The following is a 23,620-nucleotide window of genomic DNA, read 5'->3' as shown; positions in this document are numbered from 1 at the left end:
AGGCAAGTCTCATACATGACAGCCTATAAGAATGGCTGACAACCTACTCAAGAGCCTTGCTTTTTACAAGAAACATCAAAGATGCCAGGGTTTGTAATTTTTTAAAGATTTTATTTATTTAGTCCTGAGAGACACAGACAAAGGCAGAGACATAGGCAGAGGGAGAAGCAGGCTCCCTGGGAGGAGCCTGATACAGGACTCCATCCCTGATCTCGGGATTATGCCCTAACCCAAAGGCAGATGCTCAACCGCTGAGCTACCAAGGCATCCCAAAGGTGGTATTTTATATGGTTTTTAATTTTTAATTTTTTTTATTTTTTTGGGCATGTCGACCTTCAGGGTCTATATGTCTTCCCCGTTCCAGTGTAATTCACCAATCAGTGTTAATAAATAATGATGTCTCATAACAGTTCCTTCTGTACACATTTTCAAAGAAGCAAAGCTGAAATCTGAGAACAACTTCCCATAGAGAAAAGGTATACTCTGCTGTTAATCCTTTCTCCCCAAATGGTCTGTGAGCAGAAGAGGGTTAGGATAAGTACTGTAGTTCAAGAAGACCAGCTTATAGCAAATGTATGAGAAAATATTGTCAGTGAGACTGGAGGTGGGGGAGACTGAGGGGCGAGAAATGCGTGACATACAGTAAGCCCTCAAAAAACTAGATAGCCACTTAACAGTAGTTTACATAAAAAATAATGAGGATGATGAAGATGTTGGCAGTGAAATGGGAAGAGGGGACAGATCAGATAACTATTATGGAAGTACTGAGGCCAGAATTGAAACCTTTGTCAGGAATCTCTAATAGATTTTCAGTTAATCTTTTTTTTTTAAGATTTTATTTATTTATTTATTTATTCATGATAGACATAGAGAGAGGCAGAGACACAGGCAGAGGGAGAAACAGGCTCCATGCAGGGAGCCCGACATGGGACTCCATCCTGGGCCTCCAGGATAGCGCCCTGGACCAAAGTCATGCGCCAAACCGCTGAGCCACGCAGGGATCCCAAAGATTATCAGTTAATCTGACACCAGTGAGTAGACAGGGAAAATAATTTTCCTGTTCCACAGAAAGAAAAACTTGAATGTGAGGATTTTAAAGCACTTATGCCGAAGAAAATAAATTAACTAAATATAGTTTATGAAAGATGATATCATAGATAGATGATCCTAGAAATGAGCCTTTGGTCATCTCTCATTTTGTTAAATAAATATAGTTAAGGTTTAGTATAGACATCAAAACTTTAATTTTTACAAAGACCTTGGAATCATTATGTCTAATATCACATCTTTATCCTAAGCACAGCCAAACACAACCCACCCCCCAAATAAGTGAAGCAGAGATGAAAGCAATAATTTATTGATTCTGCAAATATTTACCGAGTGCCTTCTATGCACCAAGCACTGTCTATGCACTTGTGAATATCAGCAAACAAAACTGATGAAAATCTCCCATAATCCCAATAATTAAGAGAAAATATATGTAAGATGGTAAATGCTGTAGAAAATAAATGAATGAGTATGTAACAAAATACAAAATCTCTAGTAAGTTATTTTTGTCTTGGCCTTAGATTTGTTTTAAATCTTTTTTTTTTAAATATTCTTGGGGCACTTCCCTGTCCGTAGAGCATGCAACTTTTATATCAATGTTGTGAGTTCCAGCCCCACAATGAGTGTAGAGATTACTTAAAAATAAAACCTTTAAAAATACTCTTATTCTAGAAATCTGAAAAATGAGGAAAAACCTTATTTTAAATAATTTACCTTTTTTTTTGGTTTATAGTTAATAATCATTTTGTAACTTGAGGGGCCCACTTCTTTTACAAATACATTTTCAGTAGTAAAAATGAATGTTGGGATGCATGGGTGGCTCAGTGGTTGAGCATCTGCCTTTGGCTCAAGGTGTGATCCTGGAGTCCCGAGATCAAGTCCCACATCGGGCTCCCTGTGAGGAGCCTGCTTCTCTCTCCGCCTCTGCCTCTCTCTGTGTGTTTCTCTCATGAATAAACAAATAAAATCTTTTAAAAAATTACAAAATTACATAAAAATAAATGTTAAGTGATTGCGAGTATTAAAAACAAAACAAAACCAAACCTTGTTTTGCTGTATTTTTTTCTCCTGATAAAAATCAATATGTACTGAAATCCAATAGAAGTCTTAATGTTATTTCCGTATCAGTATTTGCACCACTGGCTCATTACTTCATTAAATCCGTTTAACAGGGGAGCCCGGGTGGCCCAGCGGTTTAGCGCTGCCTTCAGCCCAAGGTTTGATCCTGGAGACCCGGGATCGAGTACCACATCGGGCTCCCTGCATAGAGCCTGCTTCTCCCTCTGCCTGTGTCTCTGCCTCTCTCTCTCTCTCTCTGTCTCTTATGAATAAATAAATAAAATCTTTTAAAAAATCAATTTAGTATATATTCAGAGAATGAATTTACAGATTTGGAATTTATTCATATTTTTGTCTCTCTCTCTATTTATGGAAAGGAATGGGTGTGAAACAAATTGATTCATTATGTAAAATTTCCCAAAAACTCTTGGAGAAAATAAAAGTATTCCATAAATTGTTTAAGGAAACAGTATTTCCATCATCATTGCAGGTCTTAAATGGTGGATATAGCCATTTAACATTTCAGACAGTTTCAGATTGGTGCTTTATATACCATGTGTGCTATAGCATGGCTTATCAAATCCCTTCCACCACTCAGCTTCAGAGATATAAGCTGAATGCACATCATATGCAGGGAATTCACAGGAGCTCAGTCTCTTCTCTAACCGGATCTGGTACAGAAAGATTTCTGAATAATCTCAAAAACTGGTGACCTTAATATGGTATCTGTGGATCAGAGAAAACATCATGAAATTAAATGAAAATGTAGTGTCTCAATGAATCCTTCCTTTTTTTTTTTTTTTTTCCTGGAAAGGGCATCCAGGGCATTCATCAGATTCTCTAAAGATCCCATAGCTGTAAGAAGTTTAAAAATACCATTCTTCTGTCAGTTTTAGAAGTTCTAGAGATCCAAACTGAGCCCAAAGCACCCCAGGTAGATAGGTTACATAAAGAGGGTCTAGAATTTAATCACACCCTTAGGTGCTTGTTTGTTTGTTTATGGAGATGGCATTGGCTTTGGACTTGGACTGAAAAACTGCAAGTTGTTTTGCATTGCTGTGGGTATCATAATTTAAACATTATCAGGCTACCATAGGAACCTGCAGAAATGAGCAAGGAGCCAAGTGGCCCATGGTATCAAATGGTGTTAAAAGCAGACTAGTGAGAGAAGCCAGATACTCTCTGATGCCACAGTACAGTCCAGCAAACACAGGCAGAACTGAGTAGGCCATTGGAATACCTGCAATTGTGGTGGACATTTGAAATACCTACCCTCCTGGGCAGCCTGGGTGGCTCAGCGGTTTAGTGCCACCTTCAGCCCAGGGTGTGATCCTGGAGACCCAAGGTGGAGTCCCACATCAGCCTCCCTGCATGGAGCCTCCTTCTCTCTCTGCCTCTCAATCTCTCTCTCTCTGTGTCTCTCATGAATAAATAAATAAAATCTTTAAAAAAAAAAATGAGGGGATCCCTGGGTGGCTCAGCAGTTTAGCGCCTGCCTTTGACCCAGGGCCTGATCCTGGAGTCCCGGGATCGAGTCCCACATTGGGCTCCCTGCATGGAGCCTGCTTCTCCCTCTGCTTGTGTCTCTGTCTGTCTTTCATGAATAAATAAATAAAATCTTTAAAAAAAAAAAAATGAAATACCTACCCTCCTAAACACAAGCACTTAAAAATTCTGAGACAACTAGAATAATTCGTTTAGCTCAGTAAGATACTTATTTGATGATTATAAAAAAGATTATAGGGTATCACAATATTTTATGTACTTTTTACACTTTATTAAGAATAATTGGGAGCACATGGGTGGCTCAATTGGTTAGTGTCCTATTCTTGATTTCAGCTCATGTCATGATCTCAGGGTCATGGGATCCAGCCCCTAGTCGGGCTCTGCACTCAGTGTGGAGTCTGCTTGTCCCTCTTTCTCTTTGCCCCTCCCCCTGATCACATACATGTGTGCATGTGCATGTGCTCTCTCTCTCAAAAAAAAAAAAAAATTGATGGGAGGGAGCCTGAATGGCTCATTCAGTTAAGGGTCCAACTCTCAATTTCACCTCAGGTCTTGACCTCAGGGTCATGAGTTCAAGCCTTGCATTGGGCTCCACTCTGGGCAGGAGCCTCCTCAAATAATAACAATAACAATAATAATAATAATAATAATAATAATAATAGATAGTCTGGAATAAATGGCTGGCTCAGTTGGTGGAGCATCTGACTCTTAATATTGGGATTTTGAGTTCAAGCCCCACACTGGGAGTAGATGTAATTTAAAAATAAAATCATTATAAAAAAGAAAAGAGAATAATTGAAGGTTCTCTTTTATTCCATGTTCTAGCTATGTGTTTTTAAAAGTTGTTAACTATTAAAATTACAAATACATTAATGTACATTTTAAATAAGTCACTTGAAAAATATTTTTAAAAATCTTCAAAAAATCTTTAATTTTTAAAAAATCTTTAATGTATTTTTTTAAAAGCATGTGAACCCAATGTAGTGTTTCACTCCTACCTTACTCTATAAACTCATCACAAAAAGGAATGGAAGTATCTGGATGAAAAATCTGGCTCTTGCCAAAAATAAACCTTTTAGTTCCTGGACTGTTGACAACTTGTCTATGAGGAAATCTGAGGCTGTGGAATGCAGACTGAAGAGATCTTTTCTCTCATGCTGGAAAGAACTCTGGACGCAAAGTCACAGGAAATGGTGTCCAATGCAACAAGTGCCAATGCTTTCCAGCTCGGCGATTTTTAGCAAATCACATAAATATTCTGTGACTTGAAGGTTTTTTGTTTTTAATTGAAGTGCATATTTACTTGGATTTCTTTAATTTTTCCTTCATGCCCTTTCTCAGTCCCACAGTTTCCCCCAGGATACCACATTTCATTCCCATGGTCTAAGATCTTCTTGGTTGTGATAGTTCTTTAAACTTTGATTTTGATGACCTTTACAGTTTTAAGGATTACTAGTTAAATGTTGTTTAAAATTGATATTTGTCTAATGTTTTTCTCATGGTTGTACTGGGGTCATGGTTTTGGGAAGAAAGATCACAGAAATGAAGAGCCATTTTCACCATATCATACCGAGGGTACATACCATCAACATGAATTATAACTGGTGATGTTAATCTGATCATCTTGATGACATCATGCTTGTCAAGTTTTTCTACTGTGAAGTTATTCATTTTTTCCTATCTCCATACTGTGGGACTTGCAAAGATGTATCATCTACACTTAAGAAGTAGGAAGTTTGGCTCTCTCGCTTGACACTGGAATATCTAAATAAATTATTTAGAATTTTTCTAGATGAGAAATTTTTCATTTCCCTTATTTATCTAGTTGGTTAAAATTTTTAATGATTTATTAATTTCCACACAGGCTCATGCATATTGGTTTTGTGGCTAAAATTTTATGAGCTTTGCCACTGGGAATTCTTTCATTTGAATTTTGTGTCTATTTGTCACATACCCATTATTGTGGAATTTTGTTTTTTTTTTAATACTTTCTTCCTTTTTGGTACTAATAGATATTCTTGGATCATCTTTTATATTTCTAGACTTGGTATTACAGTCAGCAACTTCTCCAATGAGCCTTGGTTCCTTTTATTGGAAAATAGTATTTGAAACCAAGATTTAGATGCTGAGCTTGTTGCTAAATATTTGTATGTGTATTCATCTGTATTTATATTAAGCTAAACATGAGTTTATACTTATGTTTCCATTTCTAATGTACTGCCACATGAATTATTCAACCTTTTGCCCCCTACTTATCTATAAATTCCGCACCCGCCAACAGGCAGATATCTGTCTCCTACTATTCTCTATCCAGTTAATTAACTATCAGCTATGGTACAATGTTTATGTGCAGTTCCTCTTGCCTTCAATCTTAAAGACTACCCTCATTTCCATGTTACTCAGGTCAGTAGCTCTGCCCCCCACTCCCTCCAACAAGGCTGTTTCATACATTTGTACGCAGCTAACTTCTTTTGTCACAGTGTAGGTTCTATCCTAGTGTTCCATAACTTCCTAAATTTTAATTTTTTTATTTTGGAATTTTAAGTTTCACCTTTGTGTTGTAAAATTCTATATGGATATTGACAATTGCATATTGTCGTATCTACCATTACAGTAGGATAAGGAAAAGTTTCATTGTCCTAAAATCCCATATGCTGCACTCAAACCACCTCCCCCTCAGCGGAACTCCTGATAACCACTATTCTGTTTACCTCCGCTGTTGCTTTCCTGTCATCTGACATACTGTCTTCTTTCACTTAACAATATGTATTCATGCGTTTTCGTATGGCTTGATATCTCATTCCTTTATATGGCAGAAGTATTCTATTGTATGGATGTACTAGTTTGCTTTAAAGGATATCTTCGTGGGCAGCCCCGGTGGCTCAGCGGTTTAGTGCCGCCTGCAGCCCAGGGCGTGAACCTGGAGACCCTGGATCGAGTCCCACGTCGGGCTCCCTGCATGGAGCCTGCTTCTCCCTCTGCCTGTGTCTCTGCCTCTCTCTCTCTGTCTCTATGAGTAAATAAATAAAATCTTAAAAAAAAATAATAAAAATAAAGGATATCTTCGTTGCTTCAGTTTTGAGCAGTTATGAATAAAACTATTATAAATATTTTTGAAGGTTATATATACAAATATGCTTTTAATTCAGTTCTAAGAATGTGATAACTATATTTTATGGTAACATTTAGTTTGTGAAAAACTGCCAAATGATCTTCAAAGTGGATGGATTATTTTAAACTCCTACCAGCTGTAAGTAGAGTTAGAATTGTTGTTCCACATCCTCACTAACAATTGATGATTGTCAGTTTTTTGGATTTTTGTCATTTTGATAGGCATGTAGGATACCTAAATTGTTGTTTTAATTTGCATTTCCCTAATAGAAAATATCAAGAATATTTTCATATGCTTAGTTAACATCTATCTGTCTTTCTTGGTGAGTTATCTTTTCAGACCTTTGCTTGTGTTTTGAATGACTTTTTTGTTTTCTTACTGTTAAATTTTTCTTGAAAGATTTTATTTATTTACTATGAGAGACACAGAGAGAGAGGCAGAGACATAGGCAGAGGGAGAAGCAGACTCCCGGTAGTAAGCCTGATGTGGGACTCGATCCCAGGACCCCAGGATCACAACCTGAGCCAAAGGCAGACACTCGACTACTGAGCCACCCAGGTGCCCCTCTTACTGTTGAATTTTAAGACTTTTTTTTTTTTTTTGGATATAAGTCCTTAATCAGAGATGTCTTTTATAAACATTTTCTTCCGGTCTGTGGCAAATCTTTTAATTCTCTCAATAGCATCTTTCACAGATATGATTTAGTTTCAATAAAGTCAAAATTGTTGGTTTTGGTTTTTCATGGGTCTTGCTTTTGGTCTCATATCTAGATATTCATTACCAAATTGAAAGCCACATTAGTTTTTTTCCTATGTTTCCTGCTAGATGTTTTGCACTTCTATTTAGGCCTACAATCCTTTTTGGCTTAATTTTCTGAAACTTATGTCTATATCTAGATTCTCTCTCTCTCTCTCTTTTCTCTCTCTCTCTCTCTTTCTCTCTCTCTCCCTCTCTTTCTATTTTTTTTTTTTTGCATATACATCCAACTGTTCCAGAATCATTTGTTGAATACATTCTTATTTTCCACTGAAGTGCCTTTACTGCTTTGTCGTCTCACTAATGTGGTTTTGTTTTACGAATGCCTTTTTATCTTGATTATTATAGTATTACAGTACATCTTGAAATCAGGGATTGAGTAAATCATCCAATTTTGATTTTCTTTAGTATTTTATTGGCCGTTATTTATCATTTGCCTTTTTGTGTAAATTTTAGAATCTAGTTGTTGATATACACAAAATACCTTGCTAAGATTTTTTAAGGTCTTCTTTCTTTCTTCTTCTTTTTTAAGATTTTTATTTATTTATTTGAAAGACAGGAAAAGAGAGAGAGAAAGCAGACCCCCCTCCCCCATTGAGCAGGAAGCCCAATGCAGTCTCCATCCGGGGCCTCTGGGAACATGACCCGAGCCAAAGGTAGATGCTCAAAAAATTGAGCCACCCAGGTGCCCCAACGATCTTATTTCTTGCTAAGATTTTTATTAGAATTACATTAAATCTATAGATTATGTTAACAATTGCTATCTTGGCAATATTAAGTCTTCTGACTCACATCTCTCTATTTATCTAGATTCTCTTTGATTTATTTCATCAGAGCTTTGTAATTTTCCACATATCTGTATACCTTTTGTTTAATTTGTATGTATTTTATTTTTGTGCTGTTGTGACTTTTTTTTTTATAATTGAAGCTCCAATTATTTATTGCTGATGTATAAGAGGGCAGCTGATTTTTGCGTATTAACCATGTATTTTCTGACTTCCTTACTCATTCCTCAGTTCCAGGAGTTTTTTTTTTTTTTTTCCTCCAAATTTTCATTTAAATTCCAGTTAGTTAACATATAGTGTAATATTAATTTCAGGTGTAGAATTTAGTGATTCATCAGTTACATACAACATCCAGTGCTCATCAAAAGTGCCCTGCTTAATAACCATCACTTATTTCATTCATACCCCTGCCCACCTCCATTTCCAGGAACCGTCAGTTTGTTCTTTTTGGTTAAGAATCTGTTTCCTGGTTGGCCTCTTATTTCTGCCCCCTCTATGTTCAACTGTTTTATTTTTTAGATTCCATGTATGAGTGAAATCATATGATATTTGTCTTTCTCTGACTGATTTATTTCACTTAGCATAATACACTCTAGCTCCAACCACACCATTGCAGATTGTGAATAATATTATTTTTATGGTTATTAATATTCACATATATATCACATCTTTATTCAGTTGATGGATATTTAGGCTCTTTCCATAACTTGGCTATTGTCAATGCTAATATAAACATCAGGGTATATATGTATCCCTTCAAGTCAGTATTTTTTATCCTTGGGTAGATACCAAATATTGCAATTACTGGATTGTAGGGTAGTTCTATTTTTAACTTTTTGAGGAACGTCCATACTGTCTTCCAGAATCACTGCACCAGTTTGCATTCCCACCAACAGTGTAAGAGAGTTCCCCTTTTTCCTTTCTCTGCATCCTTGTCAACATCTGTTGCTTTCTGAGTTGTTAATTATAGCCATTCTGACAGATGTGAGATGATACCTCATTGTAGTTTTTATTTGTATTTCCCTGATGCTAAGTGATGTCTGTTAGCCACTCGGATGTCTTCTTTGGAAAAAGGTCTATTCATATCTTCTGCTCATTATTTAATTGGATTATTTGTTCTTTTGGATGTTGAGATTTTTTAAGTTCTTTGTATATTTGGATACTAACACTTTATCAGATATGTCATTTGTAAAATATCTCTCTCATACCATAGGTTGCCTTTTACTTTTGTTGATTGTTTCCTTCACTGTGCAGAAGCTTTTTATTTTGATGAAGTTCCAATAGTTTATTTTTGTTTCAGATATGTCATTTGTAAAATATCTCTCTCATACTATAGGTTGCCTTTTACTTTTGTTGATTGTTTCCTTCACTGTGCAGAAGCTTTTTATTTTGATGAAGTTCCAATAGTTTATTTTTGTTTTCCTTGACTCAGGAGACATATCTAGTAAGAAGTTACTACAACTAATGTCAAAGAGGTTACAAGCTGTGTTCTCCTCTAGGATTTTAATGGTTTCCTGTGTCACATTTAGGTCGTTTATCCATTTTGAATTTATTATTGTGTATGGTGTAAAGACAGTCCAGTTTCATTCTTTTGCATGTTGCTGTCTAGTTTTCCCAACATTTTTTGTTGAAGAAACTGTATTTTTTCCACTGGATATTCTTTCCTGCTTTGTCAAAGATTAGTTGACCATATAATTGGGGGTTCATTTCTGGGTTCTCTATTCTATTCCATTGATCTATGTGTTTGCTTTTGTGCCATTACCATAGTGTCTTGATCACTCAGCTTTGTAACATAACTTGAAGTCTGGAATTGTGATGCCTCCAGCTTTGCTTTTCTTTTTCAAGGTTGTTTTGGCTACTCGGGGACTTTTGTGGTGCCACACAAATTTTAGGATTGTTTGTGCTAGCTCTGTGAAAAAAATGCTGCTGGTATTTTGATGCAGATTGCATTAACCGTGTAGAATGCATTGAGTAGTATAAATATTTGAACAATATTCGTTCTTCCAATCCATGAGGATGGAATTTTTTTTTCAATTTTTTTGCTGTTTTCTTCAATGTATTCTATCAGTGATTAATAGTTTTCAAGTCTTCTACTTCTTTGGTTAGGTTTATTCTTAGCTATCTATGGTTTTTGGTGCAATTGTAAATGGGATTGATTCCTTGATTTCTCCTTCTTCTCTTCCAGGAAGGTTTTGTTTTTGTAGATTCATGACTATGTGTTTTTTTGAACCTTCAAAATATGAGTAATAATAATTCTTTCTTGGTAGTTTAGCTTTAAAAATAATTACAATATTACATACATGGCCAAAACAGAATCTCACACATAGTAAGAGTTTACTAGATAGGAAAAAAAAATTAATTGTAATAAGAAACTTTGATGTAGAGATTGTTTTCCTAATTTATTTGAAAAATACTAAAGAAATATATTTTTTCTTACTTCAGCTATTAATTAAAAAGTAATTAAAGAAGTTTGTAGTTATGTGATTCTAAGTTCTCTATAACTGATTTTTCCTTTAGTTTGAGACAAAGATAATACTGTCAATGTGTGTAATTGTTCTTAGTGTTACTTTCTGTGTAGAATTTCTTTTGTAAAAATTGAGAATCTTTAACATCACTGTATATTATTGTATTGTATTTTGTCTGTACTACTTCAAAGATGCTGAATCCAATTCAAAGGAATTACAATCTTTAATTAATTTTACTGAGAAAGAAGTACAGATAAAGGTTAGAAAAAATTATAATACTTTTTTGACCTTTTTTATTGCTTTAGGTTGCAATTTAAATAATTAACATAATCAGTAGTGAGGGGATAGAAGGACTTGAAAAACTGTATAGGGACAAAAATGATGCAATTGAGAGAAGTGTTGAAAGAAAAGGTGGAGTGAGAGGTGCATGAACCAGAAGAGTTGATGTATAAACTGCTCTCTGGATCTAATTGGCCCATATATTACTCCTATAACAGATATTTCCACTTTTATTGAGCAAAATCACCACATTTTATTGCTATTAATATTTCTTATTTTCAAGCTTCACACAAACCATTTTAATTAAAAATGGCTTGATTCAAGTCTGAAAATCTGAATATGAACAATAATCAAATGTCTAGGGGACATATTTTGAGAAAGTACCTGTTAAAAGAACTGAATTGTGTTTCCCCCCAAATTCACTGGTTTACCCTAACACCCAATGTAGATATTATTGGAGAGAGGGCCTTTAAAGAAGTAATTAAGGTTAAATGAGGTCACACGGGTGGGGACATAATTTGGTAGGACTGATGTCCTTATTAGAAGAGGAACAGACACTAGTTTGCATGTGCACAGAGAAAAGATGATGTAAAGAGACTGTGAGAAGGTGACTGTCTACAAGCTGAAGAGAGAGGCCTTAGGAGAAACCAAACCTGCCAATACCTTCATCTTGAACTTCTAATCTCCAGGCCTAAGTGAAAATAAACTTTTGCTATTTAAGTCACTAAGTCCATGGTATTTTGTTATGGCAGCCCTAGCAAATTAATACAGTATCCTAGTGCACCATATACTATGTGTCTATTATATGCTAGATAATTGTAATATAAGTATGCTGAACACTGACTACATAGTATTTCTTCCTTTATAAACCATATAGTTTTGTAGATATTTATTATTTCAAAATAAGAAAAAAAATTGAAACCAACAAGATACTGAAACATCTCAGCTTGTTAATTTCTCAACAGAGTCATACTATCAAGGAGTATGGCTTCTGATTCTTGATTATCACTTTTTGTTTACCTCTCTCTCTCTCTGAAACAGAGAACAAAAGTCATTATCTATTGGAAATACCACTATTTTTAAAAGAAATTTAATTAGGAAATCAAGATCTTCTTTTACTGCAAAGGCTGAGTCTCAGTGGATGATTAGATTGAGTGCTAATCCAGTCACCTACTCACCTATTCACTTGCTACATTTGAATACTATAAATCTGAATATCTGCATGTGAATTTGTGAAAAAATGGAAAACATGATTCTTAAGAGAAATCCTGGGAGCAACTCCACTAGAACTATTCATAACTGACAAATGGTCAGAGAGCTTGGAATTGGTGTGTGGAAGAGAAAATTAAATTCCAGTAGGGAAGCTGGCATAATATAGTGTCAGAAACCAAGGGGCTAATGTTCACAGCATGACATTTTTCAGGTGCTCACATTCTTAGACTTGCAATTGAGTATCACAAAGTGAGTCTTTTTGTTTGTACTCTGTTGAAGACAAGCCTCACCAATCTTGCTGCCTTCTAATAGTCTGGTGGTCTTCCCATTGGGTTACCATCTCCAGCCTGGCTATAGTCAGGACAGATATCTTATCTCCATTCTTTGTTAGATAGATAGAAGTCGAACAATGTTCACAGGGCAAAGCAGAACAACGAAAGCCATTTTGTGAAGAGATGAAGGGGGTCTAAACTTGCAATGATAGAACAAAATCAAGCTGCCAAATCTAAATGGCTAAATGGGAATTGGCAGCCTACACACATACACACAAATACGCACAACACGTTTCTGATGAGCAAAGATTATACTGATAAATAAACTCCTTAATATAGTGGAAATAATCTGAATCTGAGAGTGAAGATAGATTGCAAATACACAAGATGCTTTTGATTTCAGCTACCTCTTCTTCTTTATGGATATGCTTAGTGTATATTAAGGGGCCAAAAACAAAACCAGCATGTAAGTTAAATAAAAATGCAAAAAAGAGGAGAGCATGTTTTTGTGCTCATTCTTCTTGTCATTTCATGGTGTTCCCACTGTTAATGCCCTGTTTCTGTTCCAATTTGGTAATAAAAATGCTTGTTCAATTCTGGTGGAATTAATAGGCACAATGTTAGAAGGTACATTAACAGCACTTGTAGTTACATTATGTTGCAAGTATTGGCCTAGAGGAGTTAAAAAAAAAAACTAGAGGAGTAAAAAAAAGTAGTCACTTCTATTTTATTCTTAAGGTCTGCAGAGTCCGTATCATGTGAGATATACTCTCAATATTATGTAGATGAAACTAAATCATTGTTATGTAAAAGGATATGAATGTGTGACAGACTAACCCAAAGGACTAGAGAATATGATAAATATCAATTATATTCCATATATAGAATATATTCTATATTGTTTTTCATGTTATTAGTTATAAAATATTTCAGGATGAATTATCTTTCATGTTACTCACCTTGAAGGCAGTCAAGACAGGGATTACTGTTTACCTTTGCATGATGAGAGAGCCAAGGTTTGAAGAGATAAATGTTTTCCAGTACCTTTCCTATTCCAGTCTGCAAGTGGCAGATTTGGAACTTCAACTGAATATCAGTTCTCATTCCTTTTCTGGTATGCCTTCTCATATATATGATTGCCTTTCTTATAAAGCAGAAACAACTCTATAATTCGGTAGTATTCCTGGAAGTGTTAATTTCAATGGATCAGTGGAATGCATTCCTGGTTACCAGAGTTGAAAGCTCTACAGCAAAGAAACACAAAATTACATCATAAATATGGAAGGAAAATGTTTAACTTGTGATCCAGTTTGTGCTGGAGTCACTTAACAACAAAGACCCCAACAGCCATTTGACTAACATTTATTTCCGACTCCATGTTCTTCAGTAGCTTGAAATTGACCATGGGGGATGTATTTACAACAGAGAAACAAGCAAATGCTATGTACAACAGGGCTTTTTTTTTTTTAATCTATAAAGATAGTTAAGCAATATTTATTACCACATTGGGGTGTGGGGTGGAGCTATAAGTAGTAATAGAAAATTTATGAACTTTGGAGTAAAAAGGTCTTTGGTTTGAGTTCTGTCTCTACCACTAGAGAATAGAATGACTGGCCAAATTACTTATTCTCTCTGAGTCTCCATTCCCTAAGAAGTATAAGCAGCTAATAGCCTCCTTGCAGAGCTTTGGGATTAATGATCATGTATGTAAGTGCTGATATATAAAAAACAATCAATTTTAGGTGTTATAATTAGGATTAATTAGAAACTTCACTAGTTTTTCTTTTTGTGACAAGTTTCCACGTGACTAAACTTAAAATCACAGTGCTCTGTGGAAGATGTATGACATTGGAGAAAAGATTTTTTTAAACAGGAAAAAAATCGTAAATTCCATTAGGGTCTTTAGAAACAGGTACCATTATAATTCTAGCTATTTATTGTTACTATACAATACAACAGAATAGAAAATCCAGCAAAGAGAGAGCTACTTTTGCCAAATTGAAGTAACAGGAGGTAAATGGTACTGCTCTCCTCCAAAGGATCTGTGGATTTATAAATTGGTTGGAAGCATAGGGTTTTGGTTATTTTGTTTCATATGATTCACAGCGCCAAGCACTGCACTCCTAATTTTATCCTGGGGCATCCATTCAATAGTTGCTTGGAGAGAATAGTGCCACCAGCCGCGTCCTCATAAGCACTGCCAAATACCCAAGTTTCTTTTTCCTGTTTGGAGAGGAATACACTCTCAAGAGCATCTATGAAGCCTAAGCTACATACATTTTTTCAAGATGACAAACCAACTCTTGTACCAAAGTGAGCATTTAGATTAGGAGTGAGATTTCCATAGGAAGCATCTTGTTCCAACAGTCAGGGACTTGAGGAATATGACACAGTACAAATATTGTGAAATCTTCAAGAATACATAAGGCTGGTTTTTAGTAGTGAAACCAGCAACAATACAGGAGCAAAACAAGCACATGATGACAAAACAGCAAAAATTAGCTTTTGTTTAGTAGAAATGCCAAAGGGCTTAACTGTTCTGGGAATCTTAGACCAAGGGAAAGTCCCTTTTTGGTCCTTCAGGCACATTGCATTGAAAAAATTTAAAAGAAACTTCAATGTATGCTAATATCATAAAGAGGACACTTAGGAAGTCCTTCCACTGAGTTGTGATTTCAGGTTGAAAATAACATTTTTAGAGGTCCCCCATTTTAGAGGTCCCCCATTTTTATTCTATGAAAAGTAGGAAGCAGGTCAAAGTGAGTCATATAGATGATTATGTATTTGTTGTTTTGAAACATTGTAATAAAAGTATAATTAGTGGTTTTGATTAATGAAGTGGCTAAAGGGTCTCTCTTCAGAAGAAAATGAACTACAGAACCTTGGTTGGGGATCAGGAAGTCATTGAAATAGGTGTTAAATTTGGTATTGCTTCTTTGTGTGCATATGGATAAGTATATCTATAGGACAGCAGTTCAGGTTCTGAAATGTAAGGTTATATTGGTAACAAAGCTTTGTTGTTTCCCTTTTAAAGAGCTGTGTCCAAATCATTAGCTGATTTTGAGAAAGAAGAATAGCCTCCAGAATTGGAGAAGGACCAAGAGTTCACTGAATAGACCACTTACATTACTAGAAACAAATATTTCACTTTCTGTTCCAAGAGAAATGACACTTTGCTAGGAGATATTAGCATCAGGAAACTTGAATATTTTTGGATGAGTAGTTACTTACATGCAATCTCTAAAATAATGCCTTCTGGAAATTTGCATTTGCTTCAGTGGCTTTATCATACCAGCAACATGAAAAGACTGCTAATAAGTAAGAAATCTCTGAAATAGAGACCAGTCTTCCCAGTCTCTCAAATGGAATTGGTCATGATAAAAATCCCCTTACTCTTTTAATCATGGCAAGTGCTTTCTGTCTCAGTTTTTCAGGGAAAACATTTAAGAAAAAAATCACAGGCCCACTTCATTGTATCTTGGTTGGATTTCCAGTCCTTCTACCTGTACCTTTGAGCTCTTCCATATATTGGTAGAATTTGAGGTCTGCCTTCATAACTATAGCAATCTGTAAATTCTTTAAAAGGATATTTCCTCTCAGGCCCTGGGGATTCAAATGTATCAGACCAAAAATTTGATTTTATTTGTAATGAAAATGGGAGAGCACTATAACAAAAATCAAATGGTCTACTGATGCAAGCAAATAAAATAGGCCTTCTCCTGGGGCGGGGGGGTGCGGGGGGGGAAGCCTGATGGAGTTCTTGCTTTAAGCATGAAAAGTAAAACCATCTGACCATGACAAAACTGCATGGTATTTTGTTTTTTGTCAAAAATTCTAACTTTTATAGGGCTGGTGGCCAATGACAGAAAACAACCATGGATCCATTGACTATGCAACTCTGCACCAGTTACCTTGGATTAGAGTTGTGTTCTCAGGCAGTAAATATGTGCAAACTCGAAATGATGAGTTTCTGGCTCCCTGTAAAGCAACCCCTCCCTTTTAAAATTCAAACCACAGAAAAATATTAGGCAGAGGAATTCATTTGAAAATTAGAGAGACAGTGCAGCATCCTAGAGAAGGCATATTATTGTGTATATTTGGAAACATCTTTTTATACCTAATTGGATTTCTCTGGTTCTTAATTAAATGTTACAATTCAAGTCAGCTATTGACTGCGTGAACTCTTAAGTTTGGAGGAAGTAATTGTGGAGCTATAATTTCAGTTTAGCACTCTGCTTTAATATGTAGGACACTGACCTAGACCATGAAATAGCAGATCAAGCTTTTTGTCTCATGGTTTTGTGGACTAACTGCTTAATGTCCTTGAAGCTCATTTCCTCTTTTACAAGAGAGAGGATGATTTGGTAATAATAAGACCAAACCTACTCTGAGCTTCTTGGAGAGAGTTAACCTTGTGGAATTCCTGATGATGGTGTTAGTAAAAAGGAAGGAAAGAAGGAAGGAAGGAAGGAAGGAAGGAAGGAAGGAAGGAAGGAAGGAAGGAAGGAAGGAAGGAAGGAAGGAAAGGAAAAATATCCTTAATCACAATTCTCTGACTGAAATGAGTTTGAAGTCATTGGGGAAAAAAGAGAAAAAAAAAAAAAAAAAAACGTATCAAAGATCAAAACATTTTTCACTCTTCAGAAACATGAGAGAATAGGAAGGCTAGTTTTCTCATAGTTTTTGTCTCATTTGAGGTCAACTGGACTTTGGAATATCTATCATTCAAATTCAGCAACTAATTTAGTTATTTTACAACTAATCAAGTTTAAAGTACTCTGTTGGGCACAAAGGTGATAAGTTGATGTAGCATAATCCTCAAAAAACTCACAGTAGTGTCAGTGATAAATATTTAGACAGCTCATGGTTCTAAAAGGCAGAATTAAATGAAAACCTCTTGAAGTATAAATAATTTTCAACAGAAACAAAGAGAGGGGACTAATTCTGATGAGGATAAACAGTAGACAAAGAGAACCCCCCAAAAATGTCTTTTAAATTATACATTAAAGACTGAAAAAGACCTTACTAAGTGAAAAATAAGGGAGGTGCATTCACTACAAGCTGAGAAGAATACCTTGAGAAACGTCTAGAAAACTTAAGGTTGAGGGAACAAATTATCTATATGGACAGCTATGAAGGGATGTTTTAGTCCTAAGATTGACTAATTGTAGATGTCTATGAGTTTTGTAAGTTGAGGACTATCCACTGTAACCTGGAGATTCTGAGTGTGTGTGTGTGTGTGTCTTTCTGTGTGCATGTGTGTATGTTGTATTGCTACTCATGCTTTCTCTCAAAGCATGGTATTGCTAGATTATAAAAAATATGGAGTATCTTCCAGGTTCCTTCAAACCTCATGTTCAATATCTGAAAGTTATATCACTTTCAGACCATAAGTTTCTAAATTTCATATGTTTATAACCAAGTGTGAATGAGTTCAAAGCATGGTACTCCCAAATATGACATTTTGGCATATTAGTTATTTTAAACTGAAGGTATTTGAGAGATGCAGGTGCAGAAAAGACTCTGACCTCTCTCTTCTCTCCTGAAGCAGGTCATGAGATCTTGTGAGATGTGGAGGAAAGGAACAAACACCCTTATTTCCAAAGATAAAAGACATCAATTGGAACCCAAATATGAACAAGCTTTGCTGTTTCTGCCAGTTTACTACTCTTAGCTAATAGTCTTGTCCTATCATGTTTTTCTACAACTTTCCATAATTCATTAAGCCTAAAATAATAATAATAATAATAATAATAATAATAATAATAAATTTAGAATTAACTGGGATTTTTTTTGAATCTTCATTTCCCTGTGTCATAGAAAGTTAAATTAATGTTTTATGCTTTTCTCTTGTTAATCTGTCCTTTTTTAAAGTCTAAATTATAGGACTTTAGCTGGAAAACATAGGGAGTAGTAGGAAAAATATTTTTTTTCTTTCTTATACATGCATATGATGTTCACTTGATTAGTGTTAGATTGTTTTATTAGGTATGCAATACCTCACCTCTACTAGGTCTCTTCAGTTCAAAGATATGAAAACCATGACTGAAGGATATTAAATGATCTGCCAAGTTTACCAAACTAGTTAGTAATAGATCTGAATTTAACTGCCCCCCAAATGCCTGTCTTGTTTTTCATAACTCTTTTTTTCTACTGTAGACAATAAAACACAGCAATTTATTAACTTTTATTAACTGAGACTCCTTTTATAATAAAATTAGCAGATTAACAAGGGAGAAATAAACAGAAACTTAATAACATGCACACCTCTTACATATATGGAAGATAGCCAGGAAAATTGAGTAACTCCTTGATATGGTCCAAGCTACCACCTTAAATACCATCACTACCTAAAGACTAAAGATGTCAGGGGCTGGGGAGAGCCAGTGACAGGAGGTTTTCAGGTACAGCAAGGGTTGGTTGTCAGCTCCTTGCCTTCTCCAGTGATAAAAGTTTCTAGAGCTTTAGTCATGATCCTCATATTGTAAAGAGGGAGACATTTTCTCTCTCTCTCTCTCTCTCTCTTTTTTTTTTAAGATTTCATTTATTTATTCATGAGAGACACACAGAGAGTGGCAGAGACACAGGCAGAGGGAGAACGAGGCTCCACAGAGGGAGCCCAATGTGGGACTGGATCCCGACACTCTGGGATCACGACCTGAGCTGAACACAGGTGCTTAACCGCTGAGCCACCCTGGCGTCCCAAGAGAGGGAGACATTCTTAAAGCTGAAATTTCTCTTATAAATGTAAATGTCCCAGGCCACCTGGGTGGCTCAGTGGTTGAGTGTCTGTCTTTGGCTCAGGGCGTGATCCTGGGGGTCTTGGGATCCAGTCCTGCATCAGGCTCCCTGCATGGAGCCTGCTTCTCCCTCTGCTTATGTCTCTGCCTCTCTCTCTCTCTGTGTCTCTCATGAATAAATAAATAAAATCTTTAAAAAAAAGTAAATGTCCCTTACGAAAGGGTAACTCACACTTGGTTTCCAGAGTCTCTTCTGTATCTGTACTTCCTAAAAATATCCAGTCTAAAATAACCCTTATGCCAAAGAGTCATGTTAGGGTGGCAAATTCTGCTCCCTTTCACTACTTTACTGGACTGGTCACTTCAGTTCAATAACGCTTTAAAGATGTAATTAAACCTAATTTGGTACTGACAACTATTATGAAGTGGAACACATTTTTTGAGGGAAAAGATGAGAAATATTTTTTCCCTCCACTGTTGACGGGCTCAGTTTTATAACTTGAGTACCTATGTCAGTATGAATTGGTTAAAACTATGACAGAAGTAGAACACTTGAATTTTGCTGAATTTACTAATTTCTTTTTCAGACCTTGACGTTATTGCATACAATAATGTATTGGGACTCTTGGTTTATTTGCTACAACTTACTGCCTTTATGTGATATGATTTCTACTGCCCAGTTAGCAAACTTTCTCTGCCTTGGAGATAATCTGCAAATGATACTACGTTGTTATATTAAAATTTCAGAATACTGCATGCGATTCTATTTTCACAAGTGTTCCTCATGTTCATTCTTAGGACAATAAAATGTTCAGATGATGACTACAAGAAAAAAATATATTTTATCTCTAATTTCCATGTTTCTTCAAGATTAACTGATTAACCAAGGTCAAAAAGTGGGAATTTTGAGTTGGGATGATTCAGAAATTCCAAGATAAAAGGTGTTTAGTTATACTTAGCTTTTGATAAGCTTAAGTGAACTAAACTGTCAGGAAATTATATATATATATAATATAACTTTTAAATATATATATTAATATAATATAATCATATATATATATATAACTTTGAAATGAGAAAAAAATGACTAAGTGTCTGTCTTGCTTTGGATACCATTCCCAAAGTGACTATCTACTTTATAACCCAGAGGTGAAAACTGGTGGTAGAAAACTAATAATAACAGATGATCCATAAAAAAGCACATGGATTGTGTTTGATGGAATGCAATTGGTTGCAATTGATTATTGCCCTGTAAATAGTGGAGACTTACATCTTTTGTAAGCTCATTTTAGAATTTGTTATTGCCTAGATATGTATAGTTATTTGAATTTGCTTTTGGACTGGTTATAACATCTTAACCATTCTTCTCATTAATGAGTTAAATAAATCAACACAAGATTATTTAAAATTGTATGGGTGTCATGATTTTACCATTTTTTCAAAAATTCTTTTAATATTATAAATCAGTGGTTCCAAATTCTGATGTGCATTACATTCACCTGGATATCTTGTTAAGACACAGATCATTGGGGCCGATTTACAGAGTTTCTGATTCAGTCTCCCTGGGTGGGGACCCAGAAAGGGAAAGAAACAAGTGCCAGGTGATACTAATGCTGCTGGTCCAGGGACTATATTGTCAGAATCAGTGGTATAAATCAAATCATAGTGACCCAGGCTGATGATTACAATCCCAAGAAACTTCCACTTTATCTAAGCAAAAAGATATTCATTTTAAAACCTAATCTGCAGTCCTAAACTATTTTCAGGTCCCGATGTGAAAACAATGTCACTATTCCTTTCATTTTTTCCCCTATGGCTGGATAAATCAGCCTCTTAAATCTCCTGATTTGGGCATTAGAAATCGTGGCAGCTTCTATTAAGTAATATGATGTGGATAGGAAGGTATCATAGAAGACAATATAAGATTCACTCTAGACCAATTATGTAGTTAATTACTCTAGTGTGTGAACTTAGCCTTCAAAGCAATCTCATTCAGGCTGAGGAAAAAGCTACTACAGACAATTATGGGATGTGTGTGATGTTAGAAAGGGGAAGACAGAGCTATTGTGGGAAGAACAGTATAAATGCTGAGCAGTGTAATCTGAAATAAACATAAATAGAACTGTGTTTTCCCTGAACTGTAGTCTTCATTGCATAATAGGTCCTTTCCATTCTAATTTCTATGATTCACTTGCTCATTGGGACAAGTTGTATATTTTTCTTCTTTCCTCTTTTCTATTGCAGGATATGCATTATCCTTCCTATTATGACTATAGAATTCAATATGCATTTCCACTGTCAGACAGGAAGACATCAGAAGAGAGTAGTTTAAATGAACATTTTTTTCTTATTTAAATCAAAAGAAAATCCTGATTTCCTTAGATGAATGCCATATACTCCACCTAAAGATGTGACCATTGTTCTCCTTTTGTATTATCACATTCTCTAGAAAAAGATAAAAGGGAAGAAAGAAAAAGAAAATGAAAAAAAATGTAAAAGCAATTCTTGTCATTCTTATGTTGATCGTGGGAAAAATATAGACAAAACTTTCAAATACTTGAAGTTGGCTTTTTAAAAAGCCTTTTGTGAACCTATAAAACATAAGGTAAATTAATTCTAATTTGCATGCAATTTGTCATTTATTGAGAGGTTGGTGGCAATTAAGAACTGCAATTTGTTTCTTAATACTGTATTTCTCTTTTATGCATATTGAAAAAATACATCAACATGTTTCTGTTATATTCAAGAGATTACGATGGTGCACTCTAGTGGACAAACTCAACACTTGAAATTATATACTAAATTTCTGTAAAGGTTTGATAATTTAATACATACAAGCTGACCTTGTTTAATTCAAATAGAAACTCAGTAATGGCACTTGAAGGAAGTAGAAGACAATGCATTATTTTAAGAGGAGAGAGTTTGTGGATGGGACAATTCAGATTTAAAAAGCAGTTTTTTGGGGCACCTAGTGTCTCAGTTGGTTAGGCATTTGCCTTCAACTCAGGTCAGGATCTCAGGGTCCTAGGATTGAACTCTGCTCCCTGCTCACTGGGGAGTCTGCTTCTCCTTCTTCCTTTCCATCCCTCCTCCTCACCCTACTTGTTTGTGCACACGAGCTCTTTCTCTCTCAGATAAATAAATAAAAACATAAAAAAATAGAAAGCAGTTCTCTTTTTTTCCCTTCTCTTTCTTTTCTTCCTGTTTTCCTGCTCACTGGGGAGTCTGCTTCTCCTTCTTCCTTTCCATCCCTCCTCCTCACCCTACTTGTTTGTGCACACAAGCTCTTTCTCTCTCAGATAAATAAATAAAAACATAAAAAAATAGAAAGCAGTTCTCTTTTTCTCCCTTCTCTTTCTTTTCTTCCTGTTTTCATTTTCTTTTAACCAATAAGCTCTCAATTCAGCATTATAAAGCAAATATAAAGTTGGCACTTGAAAGCTGAGGACATAAATGAAATGTGTCATTATCATAAATTTCAGAGCCATTTTTAGGAGATTTTTAGCTTAGTGGAGAAAGTTATTTTGGCAAAACCATTATGCAATGGTACCTCTTCATATCCCTTGCCTATGGGTTGTCAAACAAATAGAACACCAGAAGCATCTAATATAAAAATTCCTGGAAGACTTTTAACTGTTTGATACTCAACACTAATATTACAAAGAGTAAATATATATCTGATATATATATATATATATCTGAGTAATACCTTAATCTCGAGTGTTTTTCTGAATGCTGTGATATTTTGAGACTAAGGTTTTTGCCTGTGTTATCCTAAATTATCTGCTAATAATGCATACTTTAATTGGAACCCTCTAAAATAATTTTCATATTACCTACATTCTTTAAAATATCTATAGGTTAAGTTTACTTTTAGCTGTTTTTTTTTACATTTTTTTCTTTTTTTTAAGATTTATTTCAGAGAGAGAGAATGAGAGAGTGGGAGAGGATGGTGGGATAGAGGGGTGTGGAGCAAAGGGAGAGGGAGAGAAAATTTCAAGCAGAGTCCCAGCTGAGTGCAGAGCCCAATGTGGGGCTTGATCTCATGACCTTGAGATCACAACCTGAGCCAAAATCAAGAGTTGAATGTTTAACTACCTGATTTACCCAGGCACCCCTAATTTCTAGAGTATTAACTTTGAGACTTTAACAGATAGCAGTTTTTTTTTTATGCTTATGATGTTTACAGATTGTACATAATTGGGAAAGCAGTAATTTGTTTATCCTTATATCTAATATATCCATGACTAAAATGTTAGGAAAAAATAATACAGCAAAAAGAAAAGGTTTCCTTCTGTTCAAATACTAAACATCCAAAATCTCTAGTTCAAAGTAAGATCATACTTCTATAAATAAAATCTTTTTCTTTCAAACATTCATTAATTAA

The 23,620-nt window shown here is 35.2% G+C and overlaps 1 protein-coding gene and 1 long non-coding RNA gene across 37 annotated transcripts in view; one reads left to right on the top strand and one right to left on the bottom strand.

The window, feature by feature from the left end:
• The window catches only part of PTPRD (protein tyrosine phosphatase receptor type D), a 2,191,141-nt gene that overhangs the window by 515,963 nt on the left and 1,651,558 nt on the right, over positions 1–23,620 (top strand). The gene's annotated exons all lie outside the window — the stretch shown is intronic.
• The window catches only part of LOC144322201 (uncharacterized), a 68,377-nt gene that overhangs the window by 43,336 nt on the left and 1,421 nt on the right, over positions 1–23,620 (bottom strand). For both annotated transcript variants that reach the window (XR_013387753.1, XR_013387754.1), the window contains exon 2: positions 13,453–13,737. This is a non-coding gene — a long non-coding RNA (uncharacterized LOC144322201). The remainder of the gene's footprint in view (positions 1–13,452; positions 13,738–23,620) is intronic.

The sequence above is a fragment of the Canis aureus genome, chromosome 10 (assembly GCF_053574225.1).
Source record: "Canis aureus isolate CA01 chromosome 10, VMU_Caureus_v.1.0, whole genome shotgun sequence".
In the NCBI taxonomy this organism is placed as follows: Eukaryota; Metazoa; Chordata; class Mammalia; order Carnivora; family Canidae; genus Canis; species Canis aureus.
The sequence above is the reverse complement of the archived record's forward strand: the minus strand, read 5'-3'. Positions and strand labels throughout refer to the sequence as shown.